Source organism: Euprymna scolopes, chromosome 10 (genome assembly GCF_053919585.1).
Source record: "Euprymna scolopes isolate OS-2025 chromosome 10, ASM5391958v1, whole genome shotgun sequence".
Taxonomy (NCBI): domain Eukaryota; kingdom Metazoa; phylum Mollusca; class Cephalopoda; order Sepiida; family Sepiolidae; genus Euprymna; species Euprymna scolopes.
Genome location: NC_136491.1, coordinates 12,832,868 through 12,856,494, shown reverse-complemented (window position 1 = coordinate 12,856,494; position 23,627 = coordinate 12,832,868). Strand labels below are relative to the sequence as shown.

Below are 23,627 nucleotides of genomic sequence, written 5' to 3'. Positions count from 1 at the left end.
GCTCAATGTTTCACGATGGGTTCATACAAGTCATCGGCAATAGTTTAGTCGCAATGAACTCTTATGATGTGGAACAAATTTGAGACAGGCATCTGACAACTCTCACTATCGTCTGTTATTTCTTCATATTTCTATTGTTTTGTTGCGTTTTTCATTCGGTGTCTTGTCGTCCCAGGAATCTTATCTCAGGAAAAGGTAAGAGTTTTATATTGATCGGTCTTCTATAAAACATCTTCTATTTCTTCATTTCTAGTAGAAGTTTTGTTTATATAACGACTATTGTTTACACTACATGCTGTCCAATGCTGTTTAATTATTATTATTGCACATAGGTTCAATTTGTAATTAGCGATAATGTTTATATAATATTGTTTTGAAGTAAAATAACTTGCCTTTTTACCCCCCCCCTTTCTCGCTCTCTCGCTTTATATATACATACATATATATATACATATATATATATATACATACATATATTTATACATATATATATATACACACACATATATATACACACACACATATATATATATACATATACATATATATATATATATATATATATATATATATATATATATATATATATATATATATATATATATATATAAAGAGCAAATAGTTAATAAAACACTTTGAAAAAATGTTAAAAACACATTTAATCTGAAAAGGAAACACTTAATAAGTGGATAGTCCTTAATCCGCGGAATTTCGAAGAAATACTTTCCTTCTCATCAGAGGGTAGGAATTATCAAAATGCGGGATCGGATTTTTTCTGCAAAAGTATTTGATAAAACTGCAAGTAAGTCAAACATCTTAATTGATAACAAAAATTGAAGCAAACGGGAAGATGGTGAAGAAATAGGCCATTACATGCGAATGGATATATATATATATATATATATATATATATATATATATATATATATTCGTATATTATATACAATTTTCGCCAAAAGATAGCCTGCGCCCCACATACACTTACATGTTGAATTCATAATAACTATCTCCAAACTTGATGATAATAACTTGCGCATAAACACATTTATTTAGATAGTTTCAATTATAAAAATAAATAATGGTGTATGATACTTTAAAACTAATGTCGGCACGTACTATCAACTATTTCATATATATATATATATATATATATATATATATATATATATATATATATATGACGAGGACGCATCACAGACCGTCTAAAACGCGCGTAAACGATTTCAATGACTTAAAAACATTATTACAATGATCCAAACATAATTCTCAATGAAAAGCAAGACACGAAATAATAAAATAATGTTAAAAAATACACATTGTTGATGACTACTCCCTTATTTAAATATATATATATATATATATATATATATATACATATATATACATACACACACACATATATATATATATATATATATATATATATGCGTTTGTGTGTTTGTGTGCTCCACATATAAATTTTCACTAGGTGTTTGTAGGTAGTATAATTTAATTTAAGCATAATTGTTTTCAATGACAGAATTCTTTGGATTATATATATATATATATATATATATATATATATATATATATATATTTATCTTTATCTCTATATGTGTGTGTGTTTGCGTGTGTAAATCTCTCTCTATATATAGAGAAAGAGAAAGAGGGAGAGCGAACGGGAGACGGAGCGATAGAGCTTGATAGATAGCTAGATAGACGTGCTAGTGTTTCCTGGTCATTACCTATCTTAAATATTTGGTTATTTTATATTTTATCCAATGTATATTAGTGCAGTCTATAATATTAAAAAAAATAATTGAAAATCATGACTTCGCTGTCATCAGCTAATATCTTTTACCCCTCAAGCCTTTTTCGATTCCGTCTGTTACCGAATAATTAAGCGTATAAATGTATATTTGTGCATGCGTAGAAGTAACTTATTTAGATAACTTACGTTTGTCAACCTCCTATTGTGTTTTCCAATTTTAATCCTTTTGCAGGTTTTTTAGAGGTGAAAATCCAAACCATATTTGTCCTACAATTTTAAATCAATTTCCAAGTATGTAGACCCAGAATTTACATACTTGTATATTAGAAACTGTTCTAAATATAGACTGGCATACGGACAGACAGACAAAGTGATTCATTCATATATATATATATATATATATATATATATATATATATATATATATTTGGTGGATTGATAAATGCTATTTCCTCTAAAGAGTTTAGCACAAAATAGATTTGTTGATTGTCATACTAATTAAAAGAAAGATTTTGTTCTACGAAGCAGATACTGTCAAGAAGTGTAAATGTAAGCGGAATTAAAGGAATAAATTGTAAGATGGTCAACATCATGAAATTTTGAACAAGGACTTTTGCCATTTATTCATTCTATGCTCTGTAATTAGATTCTTAAATAAGGATTAGTATATATAAAAATAAAATACAAACGAATAGAAAATATTCCAACAGGGAATATATATATATATATATATATATATATATATATATATATATATATATATATATATATATTTATACAGGGTGACCCAAATAAACAGAGAACATTCAATTGTTTTTCTGAGCATTTTACAGTCTACGGAGAAAAAAGGCCAAAGAGCCTAGTGTTTTGATGTGATGTTTTGAATATAATAAACTAGTTATGACCAAAGTTTTATTTCATTAGGACTGAACATTAAGAAAGGGGGCCCAATTAAAGTTAGGGCCCGTTTTTTGGGGTCACCCTGTATATATATATATATATATATATATATATATATGTGTATATATATTATTTAAATCAGAGCCTAATCAAAACTTGTGAGTGCGTTCATACGTTTTCAGTTTTGTCTTAGTTTCAATAGAATTGCTTGTGTCTGGGCTTGTCTGATCGCTTTTGTGATCGCGAACCTTTTATTCCGCAATCATTCAATTAACAATGATTTCTTTTTTCACTCGTTTAGTTTCACGATCACCTTTTGTTTACCCTTTTCGCCCGCACAAAAGGAATCCGACTGTTTTTAAATGCGATTAAGTCCAAATTATACGTAGTCGTTCAACCATTTTCTATCTCGATGACCTTCTTATTTACTTTGTCGATTTTCGGCGGAGTTGTCTGAATATTTCCGTCAATATGGACAACTACAGTTGTTTTCGATTACTGGTTGAGCTCACCTGTGTGAGAAATAACGATTTCGAATTATTAAATAAAATAGAAGTCTCTCGTAAAAACAACAAAAAAAAAATTGCACAAATTACTTAAAAGAAACATAAAAGTTATATCATTTCATTAACTTTCTTAACGTGCGCAATAGTTTTAAGGTAAATTAGCTTTCTAATTACAGCTTCATTTTATTTTAAGTTTTACTGAAATGTGGCATGTTATTAAGGCTAAAAGCCCAATCGTGAATAAGCATTAAATGAGTATTAGGTGTACGGTTCAACATCGCAATGATGGTTGACAAAGATGATGGCGATTGATTGGTTGAGCAGAACCTGATTAGTTAATAAGGCGGTTAAAAAAATTGGTCACATTGCTCTGGAATCGATAACGTTGTAGTAAGGTGGGAAGCAGTGTCGGCTTACTGTTTACGAACTTTAGTAATGCAAATATTTGACATGTTTGTAGAAAAAATGAGACTAAATACGAATACAATATTACAGAATTTCTAAGCTATTTTCTGCCATAGCAGAAATAATTATTCTATGTATAATAAATCGAGTTCCACAAACCTTTGAATTGTGGAATTCGTTGGTGGCCGATTTAAAGCCGATCATTTAAATGAACACGTTTATAAATCGAGGAAGGTTTCGCATGCGTTTGTACGACTTACGGATGTATTGCTGCTTTAAGCATATATATTATTTTAGTATTGATTGTCAGTATTTACTTAAAAAGGGTTCTATACGTAAAGTTCCTCGGTTAGCTTCTCATGTATTTGCAGTGATGAACCGTTAGAAAATCATGTGCAGCTTAATTGCTATATATATATATATATATATATATATATATATATATATATATATATATATATTTAACAAAAAATGACAAAAGTGCATATTCCAAATTTCATGATGTTGATCATTTTACAATTTATTTCTTTTAATTCCATTTTGTCAATTATTTGTTATATGCTGGGGAAGGACATCGAGCTTCTTAACTTAAGAATTTGTGTTTATAAAAAGTAAAATATAATTGAAAAATCATATTTCCACAGAATATATATATATATATATATATATATATATATATATATATATATATATATATATATATATGTGTGTGTGTGTGTGTGTGTTCAAAATACACACACAAAAAATGTTGACCCCTAACTAGTAATTGTTACCAGCTTAAATTTGAATGTATTCACCATGGGCAATCCTCATATGCATCAAGTATATAGTATGCAGAGTGGACATTGAATAGGAGTTTGGTAGAGATCGTTCTTCAGACAGACAGACGGACGAACAAGGTAATGTATTTATACATATAATCTTGTTGATATATAGATATAAACACATATATTACCTTATATGTATATATTTATAATATATGGTAATATAATATATATATGTGTGTATATATATCCATATATATACATATATATATATATATATATATATATATCTTTATATATATAATACTTTTTTCGATAACAATAATATACTTGTTAATAAGATTAATTCAATCGATTTAACAGCACAGGATAACATTAAGGAATTACATTCTTCGAATTCCAGTTCTGTTAGATTTCATAGGGAGACAATTTGCATTGCAACTTCTGGTTTAGATATTTAAGACATTGGTTAAACGTCCGATGGGTCTCGGAGGCTTAGAACATATAATATACAAATAGGATTTTAAAATTAAGTATTTATGACTAAAGAAATGGATACAAATATCTGATTTAATTATTGAATACTTCTGTAAATATTGCGTAGTATAGTATTATTAATATTGTAATAAAATTGTCCCCCCAGGAATTACCTATTTCTTATTTGAGATACTGGATTTTCTCGGGTAAGGTGTCCTGATTACATCCTACCACATATGCACATTTTTTTTTTGTGGGGAGATAGTGTCGTATATTCTCGGTAATTAAACATGATATTATCCTCCCAGGCATTACTACCTCATTTGATTTTGAGTATGTCGGTTGATATTACGTCTAATTAAAATTTAGAAAAGTTTAATTCCTACCTGATGTTTTATATGTGAATTCTAATGAAAAGATACCAAAATAAATATAACCCACATTTTAAACTCTTACGCCTTGCAGCTGTGTTTTAAAATTGATAATAGATGCTTAGTTTCGAAGTAAATCCTGTACATAGAAATATATATTAATATCGATTTTAAGATAAAAGTTTCAAATTGGAATATGCTTTAAGAAATCATCGTGTTTTTAGTAAAAAAATATTTTAGAAGTACTCCTCTTCAATCCTCATTCTGTGTCTTTTAAAACAATATAACCAGCCAATTATATCCAGGCATCTATACACAGGCAACTATATCCAGGCAACTATACACAGGCAACTATATGATAACTAGTACATAACTACAGTGGAACCCCTGGATACGGCATTAAAAATTAGTAACAAAATACAGTACAGTATATAATACATATGTATATAAGCAAATAAAATTATAAATAACACCGTAAGGCGGCGCATATACCGTAACCTGGGTTAGAGAAAAACATCGCATTCCACATCGTAACTTGAAAAAACGGTATCCTAAGCCGCCTTATCCCCGGTTCTACTGTACACGTATATCTTAAATAAATAATAATCTATTGGTTTATAGCGACGGATATATACTGTAGATTCAGAGTTATAATTTGCTAGGTAGCCATGTTGCGTGATAAAAGATATCGATGAACGGACAAATAAACGTCGTTATCAGTATATCTAATTGCTTACGAAAACTTAGCATGCGTTTATTTCCAAGTAACCGTTTCAACATTTCCTTTTTCCACGTGACACTTACACGTGCTCTCCCTTGTATAGTATTCCAACTATATTAATTCTATTCGAAAAAAATATATAAAACACACACAAAAGAAAAATCACGTGCAACAACATGTGATACCTAAAAACCTGACCCATTTAGCTAAACATTTAACGAACAGGTTTTTAACATGTCGGAATCATGTACGTATGAGCATACATAACAGTATTTATTCAGTGAAACGCCATTCATTTTGTATTGTTTGTTTTTTGTTTTAATTTACAAGGGAGTAAACATATATCAAAGTGCATATGCCATTCTAAAATAAGGGTTAACGAGTGTATAGTAGTTTACGGGACAGCAGCATAGTGGTGGTTAGTAGTGGAAATTATGCATAATTTTATTATTAAATAGGATGTCTCAACAAAAAAAAACTTGTTTGTATTGGACTTGAAGAAAATAATATTTTATCATTAGCTGGAAAGCAGGGCAGCGGAACAGAATTCCATAAGCGTTCTTGGCAAGAAGCTTTGTCCCGTGAAATTTTTGTTTGGACTTGTGTATAGGTAGACATTGGGCGATATTGCAGATAGTGATTGTTGGTAGATGGCTGGTTTTGTGAAAGTTTGGCAAGAGGAGTGGCCATATATTTTAAACTCAGTGGAGCACTTGCTATAAGTATAATGGTGGAGCAAAGACAGCCTCGCACCGTCTCTTCTGTGCGAAATAGGGTAGAGAAAAGAGAAAAGGCTATCACCTACTAGGTTTCGAAGTCGGTTTAGTCACAGCCCGAGAGGACGCTCCGATCAGCTTCCGTCCACATGTGACAACAGTACCATTTTAGGATGATTGGGATTTTTCTTATTTAGACTATTGTGTTTTATTTTGCATTGCCGTTTGCTCGAAATAATTTGACATTCTTAAGGTATATATTGCCAAAATTTACAATATTTCTCTCAAATAATTTCGAACAAAAGGCGTTATTTAATCCACGGGGAGAGCACACACTCCTCCCGTTAGCCAAGAACGCTCGAACGTTGTAAATTGTATTGATTCTCGAGTTTGAGAGAAAGATTTCCAAGTTCGGCTTGATACAACTTAAGGAAGTCGGAGGTTACATCGCCCGAAGAATTATGAGATGAAAACAGTAGTCAAAGCAAAATAATATTTATTAATCGTCATCTAAAAAAAATCACTGCTATTTATAATCCTAGCCCGAAGAGAAGTCAAAAGTGATTTTGATTCGTATCTGAATAACGTGATCGGTGGTATAATATGTAGCCACACTCAGATTCTCTGGATAGGATGAAACATTCATGTTTGTGTCTATAGAAATGTTATATATATATATATATATATATATATATATATATATATATATATATATATATAGCCAGTAGAGTTTAGTTTCCTAGAAGTACATCCAATGAAACAACACGTGTCTACCAAAATAGTGCTCAATGAGTGAACAGAGCAGGTATATTAATTGTATTTATACAAACATTAATGGCTACATATGTGCATACATGTTTCTGTAATCACCCACGTTGGGGGATTACGTCTTCAGGCCAAGAACTACCTTCAAAATTATATATATATAAATAATTATTCAGAATAATGAAATACAGTAGATCTACTGGGGTGCAAATGCAGATATTATCGGTCTTACAAAATATTATTGGATATAATATTTTATATGAGACAATCCCAGCTAAATAAAATTGCTCAATATACTAGATAGAGCAAATAAATCATAATTTAGGAATTTAAAATTTGTGATTTGAAAAAGTTAAATTTCAAATATAGAAATTTTATTGTATGCAAGACAAAGAATACAGTATAGTAAAATTTCATTAACCCATGAGTTTTCGATGTTTATACATCTCCTCGGAGGAAAAGCTAAGCAAATATTATAAAAGGTTTGCACCTGATTTGCTAAAGGTAATAAACATAGAAAAATTAATTGAATGTTTTTAAAGTTTTTAAATCATTTAAGTTACATAGAATAAGGGAAATTGGATATTGATGCAGCAAAAAAAAAAAAAAAAAAAAGGATATATAATTTCATGATTCTTTGAGGGGTACAAAATTTATATATCGCAATCACGAAGGATAGACTTAAATTCATGATTAAAACATTTAAAATAAATTCAACGGGATGAAGAGAGAGAAAGGAATTTTATTCTTCTCTCTTCACCCCATTGAATTTATTTCAAACGAATTTAATCAATGAGATTATTTACGATAGTGCTCAACCCAAGAGGGGGGCTTTATAAAATATATTTTAGTCATCGACATACAGTCCTGTTTCGTTGTATCATAACTCATCAGAGCCGCTAGACTAACACTTATCCAAAGCCGAGGATCGAACCTAGAACCGTCGTGATGACAGTCGGCAGTTCTATCCCTTGACTACGGAAGCGGTGCCGGCAACTAATCTGTCCGAATGTCTATTTAAATAAACATCCGTCCGCCACTCGTAAAGTGCTCAAACGTTTGTTTGTAAACAAAGCGCGAGCTTCGCATTTTTTCAGCTAAATTAAGTAGCGAGTGAGATTATTTACGATAGTGCTCAACCCAAGAGGGGGGCTTTATAAAATATATTTTAGTCATCGACATTAGTCCTGTTTTGTTGTATCACAACTCATCAGTGCCGCTAGACTAACACCTATCCCAATATATATATATATATATATATATATATATATATATATATATATATATTCAAGCAAATATTATTAAATACAACGGAGACATTTTGTCTTATAATTCTTTTTTTAATTTTTCAATTTTTCGTATTGTCTTTTTTGTTTCAAAATCAAAAATATAAATAAAGGATCCATACATGTTACTGTTACGAGCGCTTTCGATTCGTCCACAAATCATCATCAGGTGTTAAAAATAAAAGTCGATTAAGAATAAAAGTCGATTAAAAATTCGAGTGTTAAAACCAGCAAATTCGTAGACACCATGTACGAAGTCCGTCCAACACAGACTACGCAAGACATTTCAGAACGTTACTGCTTTTTTGAAATGCAATGTCATTTATATTAGGTTGAAGAGTTCTAATGTACGACGCTTCAAGAATCTTTAACTCATCACGGACTATATATATTTTAGTTTTCATTTTTAATCCTCATTTTTGCAATCCTGTATTTTTAACACCTGATGATGATTTGTGGACGAATCGAAAGCGCTCGTAACAGTAACATGTATGGATCCATTATTAATATTTTTGATTTTGAAACAAAAAAGACAATACGAAAAATTGAAAAATTAAAAAAAAGAATTATAAGACAAAATGTCTCCGTTGTATTTAATAATATTTGCTTGAATGAAAAAATGTTGCCTAAATATACCAATATATATATATATATATATATATATATATATATATATATATATATATATATATATTGTGTGTGTTTACTGAATTTTCATTTTATATTCCTGTCTCGAGTGCTTCATATATGTAAAAAAATAAAAAAAAAAAACATAAACCTTCCACGAATGTAAAAGTGAGCGTTTCGCATGTCTTTGTAGCTTCGAACATTAAATTGGGATTTCGATTTTCGACGAGAGATCAATAATTTGAAAACAACTTCTTTACCTTTCTTACTCAAATGAATGCTCCTTGCAGATTAATCGATTGAGATCAGTTGCAAAACAAAAATCAAAAAACGAAAACCAAAAAAACAAATAAACGAAAAACAACAAATATTATAAATGATAAGTAAACATTATTCACCTTTCCCTAGGGATCTCATCAGCAAAGGTACAGACAAAACCATCTTGTATAAAAAAGGGTTAGATGTATCTTCTTCGATTTTTTTTTGATTTTTTATCCGGTATCGATTTCTCTCTAGAAAATATTCTACGGGCATATTTGAACTGCTAATTTTACCGGAAGGGAGAATGATATAATATCAGTTTGTTGTACCGGATTCTTTTTCCAATTTGCTATTTAGATGAAAATGTGTCGTTATATGCAAATGTTAGAATCAAATGATATATATTTGACAAAAATAGCCTTTAATTAACTACAACGTTTAATGGTTTGTTATTTGGTTATATGATGGAGCACAGGTTATAGAAGTTGCTATTGTGATTTATAGAATTAGGATTTGATGAAATAAGGCTACGGATTTTTAAGTCGTTGTTAAACAGCAATGTATTCTCACAGTAGAAAAAGAAAACTCTATTACGCATGCGTACACACAGTGTTATGCTATATTGTAGAAAACTCTGTTTAGTGAATATTAAAGGCATGGATTGCGTATAGGAAAATGAGATGCGATTGATATGTAATGTGAGCATAAAAATGAGCTTAAATCTGACGACACTAGAAAAGATTAAATTAAATATTTGCTTGCAAATTCCAAACGGGGATTAAATACATATGATTTTGCGTAGCTTAACTGCGGTATATATTTCAATGAATTAGTACCTTGCCCTACTCGCGTGTTGACGTCTCTTAATGTAAATACAGAAAACCTGGACATATAACAGTTTATTTCTTTATAACATTTTATGTGCCTCATATTTTATTTTCATTACACACACACAAATACACACACACACACACACACATACACACACACACACATATATATATATATATATATATAGCATAATCACGTTGACACAACGGTTCTCCTCAGATCACCTAAATTAAGCAACGGCGAGCCTGGTTAATGCTAGATGAGTGACCATTTGGGAATTCTAGGCGCTATGTGTGCTCTCCGCTTATCTCGGCATTCGTTTCCAGTCGTCCTGTACATGCATTTCCTTGCCACTGGTAATTAACGGTGTCGACTCAGAAGACATATGGTTGGTGATTGCGCACCTTCTGCCAATAAGGCTTTCACGCGCAGGCACCCCTTCGTGTGTGACTATAGTCTGTCAAAGACTGAGGGGGCCCTTATATATATATATATATATATATATATATATATATATATATATATATATATATATACACAAAGATTAATCGTACCATACTTATGTTTCTATACACAAGTATATATCCGTCGAAAATCAAAAACTAAAATATATTTTATTGTTGTAAACTCAGTCACAATTTCCTTGTCATGGATGTTTGGCCTATGTATTTATTTTCATCAGTTTAAATTTTCGAATACGCTTTTCGATAATTAATTATTAATTTATCTACAATATATTAAACTAGGGTTTGAGGTAGTTTTGCAAAACGTTTATAGGTTTATCCACAAATACCGGTTCGTATGCGTCGATTGAGTGAATGTTACACGTGTAAAGCCGTTGTTCATCGAAGACCATCCTGGTAGACATGTGTTACCACCACCGAAACGTATAAACTCAAGAGTAGATACTTTACAGTGCAATAGAAAGTACATGTATTCTCGGGGCAAATTACTGTGAGGAGGTATGTGACGCTTTCTGTCGATGCCCCGCGCTGGGTTTCAGACTAGAGCAGGTACCTAATCGATTTTATTCAAAAATGGTTATTTCGCCGATTTCAATGACCATAAAAATATTAAAACTGTAGAATATTCGTTTATGTTCTTGCAATCCCACAATAATTCAAATCGCTCTGCTTGTATGCACACACACAGGCAAACCCGTGAGCTTAGAAAAAAAAAAAAAAGGTTTTGCGTGTATGCTAATTCTTTTTTTTTTTTTCATTTTTTTAATTAGAAGCTGCATGTTTTACATATAACGTTAATTTTGTTTATATATATATATATATATACTAGCATGGGCGCCCGGCGTTGCCCGGGTGTTTGGATGTGTATGCTGAGCAAAAAAAAAAAAGTGGTAGTAGGAAGGCAGGCTCGAACCCGTACCGCAAAGGAGGAAAAAACGGAGTAAAATCTAACGTTTATGCTGTTACGACCACCGCCAAACCGGAAGCGACATTTTTAAAAATTAAGGCTAGATAATATAAAGGAGATATAACTTTCCAAAATATCGGCGAAAAAAGTGACCCCCCCTGTAGAAAAGTGCCTAGTGTAAGGGGAAGATATTAATGTTTTTAGACAATTTTTCGATTTTGTCGTATGAAATATCGAACTTTAAAACGATACTGATCTTGAAAAAATCCGTCGCCTCTATTGAAAGTTTAAGGCAGACATGCAAACAGACATACATACATACATTTATATATTGGTAACTAAAAATTTTCGACCCAAACTGATAAAAAAGCTTGCCCTATCTCTGAATACACTTTATGTAAAATTTCAAATGTTTAGACCAGAAATTGTGTGAGTAATTTGGTATAGACCGCAGACGTCAATTTTTTTAAAATTTGACCCCTATTATGACCCCTTAAAATTTATAGTTTCGGGCTCAAATCACTTTATTAAGTTAGATCCAGGTTCAAGGAACCTATATCTAAAATTTCAAGTGTCTAGACCCAAAATTGTCGGAGGAGTTTGGTAGAGTTCTTAAAGGTCAAATCGTTTAAATTTAACCCCTTAACAGCCAAATTTCTGGCTGACATCCGTCACATCGATTTTCCCAAATCTCAGTACCCGGTATTTCAAATTTCGAGTCTAGAGACTAAAAATTGACAGAGTTATTGCGTAGGGAAATGTACATAGACAGACAGACACGCAGACAGACAGACAGACAGACACGTTCACTTTTATAGATATATATATATATATATATATATATATATATATGTGTGTGTGTCTGTGTGTGTGTGTGTCTGTGTGTGTAGTGCGAGTATAATATCAACGAAAACGGTTTTAGTAAAAGAAACGTTGATTTACGCAACTCTCGTATAATGAGATAAGATTCCTAAATTCTTTATAATATCCCAGTATTTGTTTTAAACAATACCATAAAAGTGCCGCAAAAAAGTAAGGCCGCACTTCTCATTTTTTTGCCAAAACTGCAAATTAAAGCTCAATTGAGTGTAACTTTAAACAACCTATACCTCATTAAATTAAAAGTCGAATATGAACAGGTAAAATTATAGTAGGATAAAAGGCGAATCAAATGAGGTGTATGTTGTTTAAACTATGCCATCCAATTTGGCTTGAATTAGCGGTTTTTTGGCGGCACTTAATAAGGACATTCTTAAATAATTGTATAATGTATTCTAGAATAAGGAGAGCTGAAAATCTCTTGGGTAAACTTAGCCATGCTATCTGCACTTTCAGGGCTGCGTTCTCAGTTTTTTTTTTTTTTTAGTTTGGAATAAATTATAGTAACTGTTCTATAATCTGTTAGACGATCCACATCATTCGAAATAAAAAAATTTTGCCCTAAATATTTTTTGGTGACAAGATAATCATCGTCATCAGGACAGGCTCCTTGCCCGGACCAATGTGACTCTTCCTCTCCAGAGTTTCCTGTCTTTTATGAGCTGCCTCATATATTCAGGTGTACAGTTGGTGTTGTGGTCTATTTGCTGGGTGTACGTGGATCTAGGTCGTCCTTTGCTTGCGCGTCCATGTCCTGGCATCCATAGCAATATATCACCCACCAATTCATGTTTGATCCTGAGATAGTGACCGGCAAATCCTATGCGTCTCTCCCTGATGGTATTAGATAGGACAGGTAGGTTGCCATAAAGTTGCTGCTTCATGGGATGATTTTGCCAATATATACTTAACATTGTTCATAGCATAAGGGTGTATGTGCCGTCTAGTTTTCTTTCCAATCTCTTGGTGAGTGTCCACGCTGTAGCAGCGTAAACAATGACAGACTCTACCACTGCCCTGAATAATTGCCTTTTTAGTTTGCCAGTAAGCATTGAAGTCCATACTGAACGCAACCCATCAAATGCGGCCATAGAAGATTATAATCACATTTAAAACCGGCCTTGTGTCTAACTACGAGTATGTTCTCTTTGTAAAAGAAATAAATGCGGACAACATGCTCATGAGGATTAATCAGAAGCGATTTTCTTCTCAGGAATCACTTTCATTTTATCGTTCGAACGATTTGCAACGCTTTTCGATCGTGGAATCACTGTGCGTATTATTGACCAACAATCCACGTGAGATCGATAATCGGAAGAATTGAACTATTGGACAATCATGTTTGTTTTGGCTTATCGATCATCGATCGAATGAGAAGATTTATTCTGTGTGTGCAACTGGTTGTGTTTGGTTTTCCACGTGTGAGTACAATTCCACACATACAGTTCAAAGAAGATGGAAGTGAGGTCAAATAGCAGCACTGGTTGTTACTTAGAACTCAATACGGTTAAAACGAAAAACTGTGGAAAGGTAATGTCAGCGCAAGCACTGCTAATAAATATATCTCATAGTTTAAGTTATATATGTGTAGTCTTTGAAACTTCTTTTAAAACCTTTAAAACTATAAAATAAAAAATCCCCTTGGAAAATTATTTTGTCAGCATATATATATATATATATATATATATATATATATATATATATATATATATATATATATACAGAAAGGAGAGAATCATAGAAAGATAGCTATTAATTTAGCCGGCATATAGATAGGAATTCAATTGTAGGCTATGAAAGAATTGTCAAGGAAAAAGGGTCGTATTAGTACCATTGCCTTTAATAAAATTTATTAATATATATATACATATATATATATATATATACATATATATATATATATACATATATATATATAATATATATATGTGTGTGTGTGTGTGTGTGTGTGAGAGAGAGACGTCTGATACTATCTCAATTATATGCGTGTACCTTTTTATAAAGTTAAGTATTTTTATAAATCTGTATGTCCATGCTTACATCTTAAAGTAAATTATCGGTTATTATGTATTTTGGAATCCAACCCTTATACGTAAGCGGTCCGAATGTGGAGTATACTTACAGCCTGAAAATCTTGTATACAAAAAAGCTTAAACCGAGGAGCAGGAACCTTTCCTGAAAATTCAGATATTTTTCATATTTTTCAAATTATCAGAATCGGTAATGGATGTTTTGAGTTTCGGAATAGATGTACTTTAATCAAAATGTAGAAGACAGCTAATAAGGCTTAGTGGCTTTTATAAGTAAGATTTTCATTGAGTTTGATAGATATAAGGCCGCAATTAAGCAAAGTTTCCTGATTTCTATTTTTAATCTAATTTTTAAGCTTCACATTTTTAGACATTATCGATAACCAAAATAAAATAGAAAAATGCTTTGACCAAGTTTAGAATAAGGATTCTTAACATAAAGTTTAGTAAAATTATATATAGATTAGCAGAACTCGGGAAAATTCTAAAGGAGCTGATGTCTCTTGAAACGCATTATAAATAAAATGTATAAAAAATTAACTGAAACAAAAACGAATTAAAAATATCCTTAGTAAATTTTTCTTTACCCTTTTAAACTTAAAAATAATTTATTTAGAAAATTAAATTTATTTTCAATGAATATTCAACAGTAATTTATTTTGTATTTTCTAAAAAATGTTAATATAAATTATAAAGAAAAGAATGTCAGTTCACTTCCACATTTTTCTAATTAAAAAAACCTTTATTATCAAACAAATTTATAGTCTCCCCTGAATATGTTTTTTTTTTTAAATTATAAAATAAAATAGCTAATTTGAAACGTAAACAGACAGCTATATTTTTTCTTTGTTTGTAATTTATTTTGTATAGGAAACAGTTTTAATGATTCCTTACTCATTATGAGCGACTAGAAAGGGAGGTAATTCGTTTCTCATTAATTAATGCTTGTCATAATGATGTTGTGTTTGTGACACTGGACGTAAGGACAAGTGAAATTATATTTAGAATTTAACTTGTTTACAGAACTCTATTATTCAGAGAATTAATGTAATGTATAATTATATTAAAAGAACAATAATAGGGCAAATATATATAGACAAAAATATAGTCATTTATTTCCTATTTTTTAAAACCTAGTTCTATGTAAAGCAACATGTCTTTTAATCACCTTTATGTGAATATTTTCAAAACAGTAGAAAATAAGCTAACACGAATTATTTTTCTTTCTTTTTAAAGTTGTAAAATAAAGAGTACATGCATTTTTCTCTTGGTGAAGAGTTATTGTATCAAGTTATTTTATTTTTATATTTAACATTCTATTACGTACAAGAGTTGGAGATTGATAATTGCAACAAATATTTGTTTGGCCGCTATCTTTACGGAAATCAGAAACTATTCGGATTTGCCTTCTTACATTTCAGCTTGTACCAGCTTCCCACATAAGCAATATTTACTATCAGAATTTAAAATTTGTGCATCAATTATCTATTTGTCATAGTGCTAATAATTTTCTTTGAAACTCAAGATATGTTTTTCAGGTGTGTCGTCAGATTTTTATATTTGATACATTGATACACACCTTCTTTTCAGCAATATTGAACAATCTATATTATACTCTATTTCTGCGACTCTGAATCGCATAAAACTAATTATAATGTCTCCAAACTGTATGTTTTTCATAGTGTTGAGTCTGTTATAAAAAAAATACTTGTTATGTATTGGACACATATTAGTTTCATAAATTCTGAAAAAAAATGACAACTGTTTATGTGCATTGCAGAAGGAGATAATGTATTTTATTTGAGGAGTTTGATTTTTTTTTACTTGGACTGTTTTGTATTGTTATTAGAGTAAATAATTTTTCTGGTCCAATTTGATGTTCATAGCATTGTCGTTTTGTATTATTAAACTCAGTATTTATCAAGTTGTCGAGCAACTGGAGGATAAGACTTAATGTAACGGGGGTTATTATAAAATAAAAAATTAAGAAGATTATTGGAGTATTTCTTGGTTTTGCGGAACGTTATCCTCATCCTCATAGTTGATGTTTCGCCACGTTTCAGCCAACGTATTTTCTGGCCTCCTTCAGGTAATGGTGAATCCTGTAAGTGTACTAAAATAATTACTGCTTCCCATATATGCTGTTGTCTCACAACGTTTTGGACAACTAATCCTTTGGCTTGGTTTGGGTAGGACTGAAACCGCTGTCTTCAAACAATACTAACCTAGGACGCTAGAGATTCAAGACTTCTCGCCACTGCGCCCTGTGTTCCGAAAAAGTGATTAAGGTTTAATTTATGGTCTTATAAACCCAATTATATGTTCTCATATAGTCTTCCATTTCTGTACCGAATGGTATTTTGTATTATTTATTATTTCAGGATTCATAAAAATAAAAATAATATATATTATTATTAGAGTAATTGCATTCTTCAATGGTATAAACATGTAAGAACACTTATAAGGTCGTCAGTGACAGGAATATATTGACAATGAATTTGAAGATGATCATGTCACAATAATCAAGGAAGTAGTCAAGCGGTATCGTGTGTTGACAAACTGAGATGTAAGCACATTTAAGTATAGTAAAACTTTAACAAGAGCGCGCGTGAGAAAATCGCCATCAACTATAGGATAGCTGGCTAGCGAAAATATGAACTGCAGCAGCCGTTAAAGCACGTATGCAAATTAGATGGTGTGCGCGAACTTGCGTCACAATAAAAGAAGAAAACGTGCACCACGTTCCTGAGGAGAGCAACAAGTTGTACTAGGCAAGATGAACGTGTTAATACGAGGGCGTGAAAGCGAAGGAGCGCTGGCTAGAAACAAAGTGAGGTAACGATGAGACATATACTTTTAAAAAGTAAATTCCGAAAAATGATGGAGTACAAAAATAATTACAAATGAAAGTAGAATCTATCGAATTATCGAGTTTTATATTATGTTTGTATGAGTTCTCCGACCAATTCAACATAGAAAACTTACTTATCTCCCTTTACTTAAATTAAGGACCAATCATTTTAAAACATATTTACAAGAAGTTAAACAGGGATGGTTTTGTGTTGGATTTACACCTAGCATACCTTCTACTGGATCATTTTCCGTAATTTATTTGATTTCATACCAATTTAGACATGGCACGTAAGTACGTTATAATATTTTCACCTGAACTGCGTTGGTTTAAAAATCACCAATATATACAAGCACCGACAATTAAACATTAGTACAGGAATTTCGTAAGTTAATTTTTCGTAAACTTGACTCCGAAGGGGAAACAGACAACTTAATTTCAAGTCGCTTTGTTAAATCATATATAACAATTTTCAGGATAAACCTGGATATCCCACGGTTTCATTCACAGAAGATTTAGTTTTCAGAAGAAACTCGTGAGAAACCGCGGGTGAAGTGCGCTTTCTGATATATGAAATGTCAAGTGAAGTTATTTGCACGCAAACACACATACACACACACGTACACACACAAACGCATATATATATATATATATATATATATATATATATATATATATATATATATATATATATAATTTTATTTATTTTACATAAACATTTATGGTATCGCTACATGGTTGTATCTATTTAACGAAACATACTGACGTATGTTTAGCAATAACGAAATGTTTATGCAAATATATATCAAACGCATTATTAAGTATTAAGCACTCTTGTATACACCTCTTTTTAGTCATCATATGCCTTATTTCGTATTATATTAAATAAACATGCATGTTGTTGTGTGCGTTTAAAGACACTTTGTGTGCGTTATAGAGAGAGAGAGAGAGAGAGAGAGAGAGAGAGAGAGAGAGTGGGAGACACAGAGAGAGAAGGACAGAGAGTTAACTATAGATTACGAAACAGCTGAGCCATTTTTTAGAAACTGCACACGAATGTACTTTATGGAGTGTTAGTATATATATTTTGTATCCAAAAAATCAAATTCGATAATCCACCAAACGATTAGGGCCGTCTAATTTGATTCAAGTTAAGGCTTTTATATAGCCGTATATTACAAATGCATTAGAGAACTGTTTTCACAGCACAAGCAGAAAGACACAACCTATAAAATAAACACAACCGGCACTTTGATAAGACAGTGCCGCGTTCGAATTAATGTTCATATTTAGAACATAATTGGACCATGTTACTTAACTTTTTGATTTTGAATTTTAATAAAAGTTATTATATAAAGATAATTTCATAAAATCAACAATATATTCTATACAATTTATTGAAGACTAATTCACTGCCGGAAAGCATGTGAGTTTCATTCTGGTGCACTGCGTTGGTATCTCGGACTGAGCAGGCAGTTAACACATCTGATTGAAAACTGTACTATTGCACAATTTTTGATTATAATAAAAAGTATTCGAAAGAGAATACGCGTTCATCTTTATTAACACCCGGCAATGTCGACTCTCTCCGCTAGTATAATATATATGCTGGGCTTTCAATAAGTTTCCAGACTTATTTTTACAGGCATGTAATAACTGTTGTAGACACGTGAAAATTCTGTATGTTATTGCTATACATCTTATGAGATTACTGACCAATTTTTATGATTTCCGGTTCAAATGAACAGTTACAGCAGGAATTAGAATACACTCTACTAAAGCTTAATTGTGACAGCTTGTGAATTTCAAAAATACTGTCTGGACGTAAGGACAGTTTAAAAGAACGATATGCTATAAAATTTTGAAAATAATATCATAAAATACTATGTTGAACTTGGAAAATGCTACAGAAACGTATGGAATGCTTTGGACTGATTATGGATCAATTTGCATAAATCGGGCATCAGTTTCTGAATGGAATAAGATGTTCAAGGAAGGTTGACAGCCTACGATGGATGATGAAATGTGTTAGAGGAGTAACGAAATCAGTACATCAGAGATGAATGACCAAATAAAGAACTTCATTGATAACGACCATCGAGTGTTAATAGTGGTAATAATTGAACATTTTCATGTCAATGTGGGAACTGTACGGATTATTATTTGTGAAGAACTACAGATGCGGAATATTTGCGCGAAGTTTGTCCCAAGGGTGTTCAGAGAAAATCAGAAAGAGAGATGATGCCATGACCAGGATGGGCATCACAACATTTCCTCAGCCTCACTATAGTCCATACATTGTTCACTGTGATATTTTGTCATACCTTAATGTAAACGAAAACCTTAGAGACTGTCGTTATGAGAAAATTGAGGCGATGAAAGAAGACAGGCTAACACAATACATACATGTATATATATATATATATATATATATATATATATATTAATATGCATATATATATATTGGTTGTAAATGTATATATATATATATATATATATATATATGTATATATATATATATATATTATATACAAGTAGCCCCGTTGCAGCCAGATGGCTGCATCTTGTGAAAGAAAAGCGAGTAAGTACAGTGTATTTACACAACCAATATTTACGAAACTAAAGTTAGCAATTACTTATTTTTTCGTCGGTTGTCCTGTAGATGTCTCCTTGAACTACTTTAAAAAAAATATTGTATTTTCAACCAATATTAACGAAAAAAAAATGATACATGGTTAAACGTATTATTTTATTCAATGAGCGGTAGTCTAAACTGACCACCCTGGTCGAATCAGAGAAAATCCATTTTTTTTGTAATCAGACGCAGAAAATGGAAGTAATTAGTTTTAAAAAATATCTTGTATTTTTTTGCAATCAATATTAACGAAAATAAATCTGAGATACACGGGTAAAATTATTATTAGTCATAAAGAGTTTTTTTAAAAATATTGTATTTTTTAACCAATAATAATGAAAAAAGTATGAGATACATGGGTAAAAGAATTATTTTATTTGATGACCGGTGGTCTAAACTGACCACCCTGGTCAAATCAGAGAAAGTCTCTTTTTTTTCTTTTCTTTTTAATCAGACGGAGAAAAATATCTTGTATTTTTCAACAATATTCATCGAAACCTTTTCACTTTCATTTTTTTTGGGGGGGGGGTTGCAAATCAGAGAAAGTCCTTTTTGTTTTGTTAATCAGACGGAGAAAATGGAAGTAATTTTTTTTTAAATAAAAAAATCTTATATTTTTACAACCAATATAAATCGTTGACTGCGGCTGCTACTCCCACCGATTTAATGCCTATCGCCACCATTTTGCCTAACGGCTGCTGATGCTACTCCTACCAATTTAACTCCTATAACCACTACTATTTTTGTCTCTGCTGCTACTCCCACCGAATTTACTCCTATCACCTCTACTATTTGCATTTCTTTGCATTTATTTTGAATGTCCATACACCAAACATCGATATAAATACCACTAAAACATCCGCTGGGTCATAACCTTCATTTTGGTACCTGAATTACCTTTATGGGTTATCTGTAGGCGGACTTAAACCGCGTCACACACACATACACACAAAGACAGACAGTACAGACATTATAATAGGATTATATATACTATGTATATTATATATATATTATGTATAGATTATATATATATATATACTATATATATTAAATTATATATATTATATATATATTATATATAGCAAATTATGAAAACATATATGGCTGTTTTTTATAAGAATGAAACGCGGAATATTCTATGTAGCTTAATTGCCATATATGGTTTCATAGTTTACTACCTAGCTCTACGCATGTATCGAGCACTGTTGAAGTAAATACTAAAAAATTACGCATAAAAGTATATCTTTGTATATTAATTTCCGTAAATTATTGAAATATGTATAATATATATATATATATATATATATATATATATATATAGAGAGAGAGAGAGAGAGAGAGAAAGAGAGAGAGATAACACTGGCCTTTATTCCCGACGTTCTTTTTTACTTTCCTATTTACTTGTAAGCTTATGCACTTACTAGTATCCTTTCGTCGTTCTCTTAATTAAAATAAGAAACAATATAGAATCTTACCTGGTGAGAAAGGTTTTCCGATTTGTCTATTCGCATTCCTATTCTATTCTTTATAAAAATAGATATGAACACACGTACACAAAAGAAATTAAACGTTTCCTTAAAAAATTAGGTCGCCAAAGAAACGCTGTCTATGTCACATTGTTTTATTTATTTAAGCCTTCGAGAATAAACGAATAAAGAAAACGAAAAAAAAAAATGGAGGCGAGTTGACAAAGCGCTGACCTACATATCTGTCGGTAAAAATGGGGAATAGCCATCAAAGCAACCTTGAAATTCTTCAAGGTTATTAGCTTTGCTTATTTTCTTGTTATAAGAATCAGCAACAATTTAAACTTTGAATCTTACGGCACGTCTTTAACTAATAGAAATATTCTCTATAAAACAGTAGGGTAGTTCATGCTTCCTAAACATCCATTTTACATGGGAAGTGCACTAGAGTTGTATGTGAATGGTAACATTTAATGCTATTAAGACAACGCTTCTTTCCTTTAACTCATACAAAAAAAAACACTGCCGATTGCCATAAAAATTAACACCGTATCTGAGAGTCTATATTATAAACTGCTCACAATCACATTCACATGTAACATGAATTGTAACAAATGCATAGTGGAATTTCCTATCTTATATCTTTACAATAAACAATGCGCTCATGCATGGAGTATTGTTGCCAGATCTCGGCTGGAAGATTTACCACTTGATCTCAATCTTAAAAAGTGCCGAAAAAGTCTCATATAAAATACGCCATGCATTATTGGACAAGCTCTAACGTCTGTCCCATCGACGCAATATCGTATCCCTGTGTCTGATTTACAAGTACCTTAATGAAATGTTATCTCATGAACACATAACACTTATCCCTCATCCGAGCTAACGTGGTAAGCAGCAAATTCGTAACTTCTTGGTTTGAGGTTCCTGGATGGAGAAATGCTTTTTACTCTAATAGTTTCTTCTCTCGGACTCCTATGTTTCGAAAATGCATCCCTGTTTCTTGCTTCCCTAACTGTACTATCCTGAAGACATTTAAATGTAACGTGAACAAATATATCGCTGTTCACCCCCACCACACACATACTTGCTCGGAATTTTAAAGAGTAAAGAAACTGAAACATGTTAAACTCCAAATACGCTGGATAGTAGCTGTCTGCTTGAAATATCACCAGCTAGGAGACAAGAAAGAAAGTGAGAAAAATATTTCCCTACAGGATCGAGATAGACGGATAGCCTGTTTGCTACATCAGCCAGAGTGTGTATTACCTATTCCAATTTAATAGATTCATGCACCTTTTGCTTAAAATCTAACCAGCTAAGATAGAGAAAGATAAAGAAAGTTTTGTGTAGAAATCATGTGATTTGGTAACGTCTCCTGATATCTAGATCTTTTAAATTTTACACTCATACAGGTCTCTGCTATGTAAGATATTTCTAACACTCTTAGCCAACATTCTCAAAATAGTTACACATAATGTACATACCTTGTTATTGTTTTTTTCTAAAATGGCTATGTATATATATATATATATAAATATATATAGACATATGCACATACACACACACACACATATATATATATACATATATATATATATATATATATACAATTTGTATGTTTCTACGGTCTCTATTTAGGATTTGTGCAAAAAGGTCGTCGATTAAATTTTGAGGTGTGTTCTTTCGCAGCCGCTCTTCTGCTAATCGGAGCCGACTTGACATCAAACGATGATTTTTACTTGAAGATGTTTAAATGTCAAGAAACGATAAAAAATATTTAATGTTAACATTTTCACTTTATTGACTTTTTTCCTAATCAAACACAAGACCCATAAAAGCACAAGAGTAATCTGTTGGTTAGTCGATCTAACACATTTGTATAGGCAAACTGGTTTCGGGAAAACCTGTCGTGATATATTACAATCCCATAGCATAATGTAACTGCACTTTATCTCCTTCTCAGTGACTTTTAAACTATTTTCTCAAGGTAACGTTTTAAAAAACATATTTTC

The 23,627-nt window shown here is 31.3% G+C and overlaps 1 protein-coding gene across 5 annotated transcripts in view; it reads left to right on the top strand.

Moving 5' to 3' along the window:
• LOC145285801 (uncharacterized) overlaps positions 1 to 23,627 on the top strand; it is a 665,485-nt gene that overhangs the window by 244,164 nt on the left and 397,694 nt on the right. Inside the window, exon 1 of one of the 5 annotated variants that reach the window (XM_080134185.1) lies at positions 1 to 195. This exon is cut by the window's left edge and continues 16 nt beyond it. The exons of the other annotated variants lie outside the window; for them this stretch is intronic. The gene's annotated coding sequence lies outside the window, so the exon portion shown is untranslated. The remainder of the gene's footprint in view (positions 196 to 23,627) is intronic. 5 annotated transcript variants of the gene reach the window in all.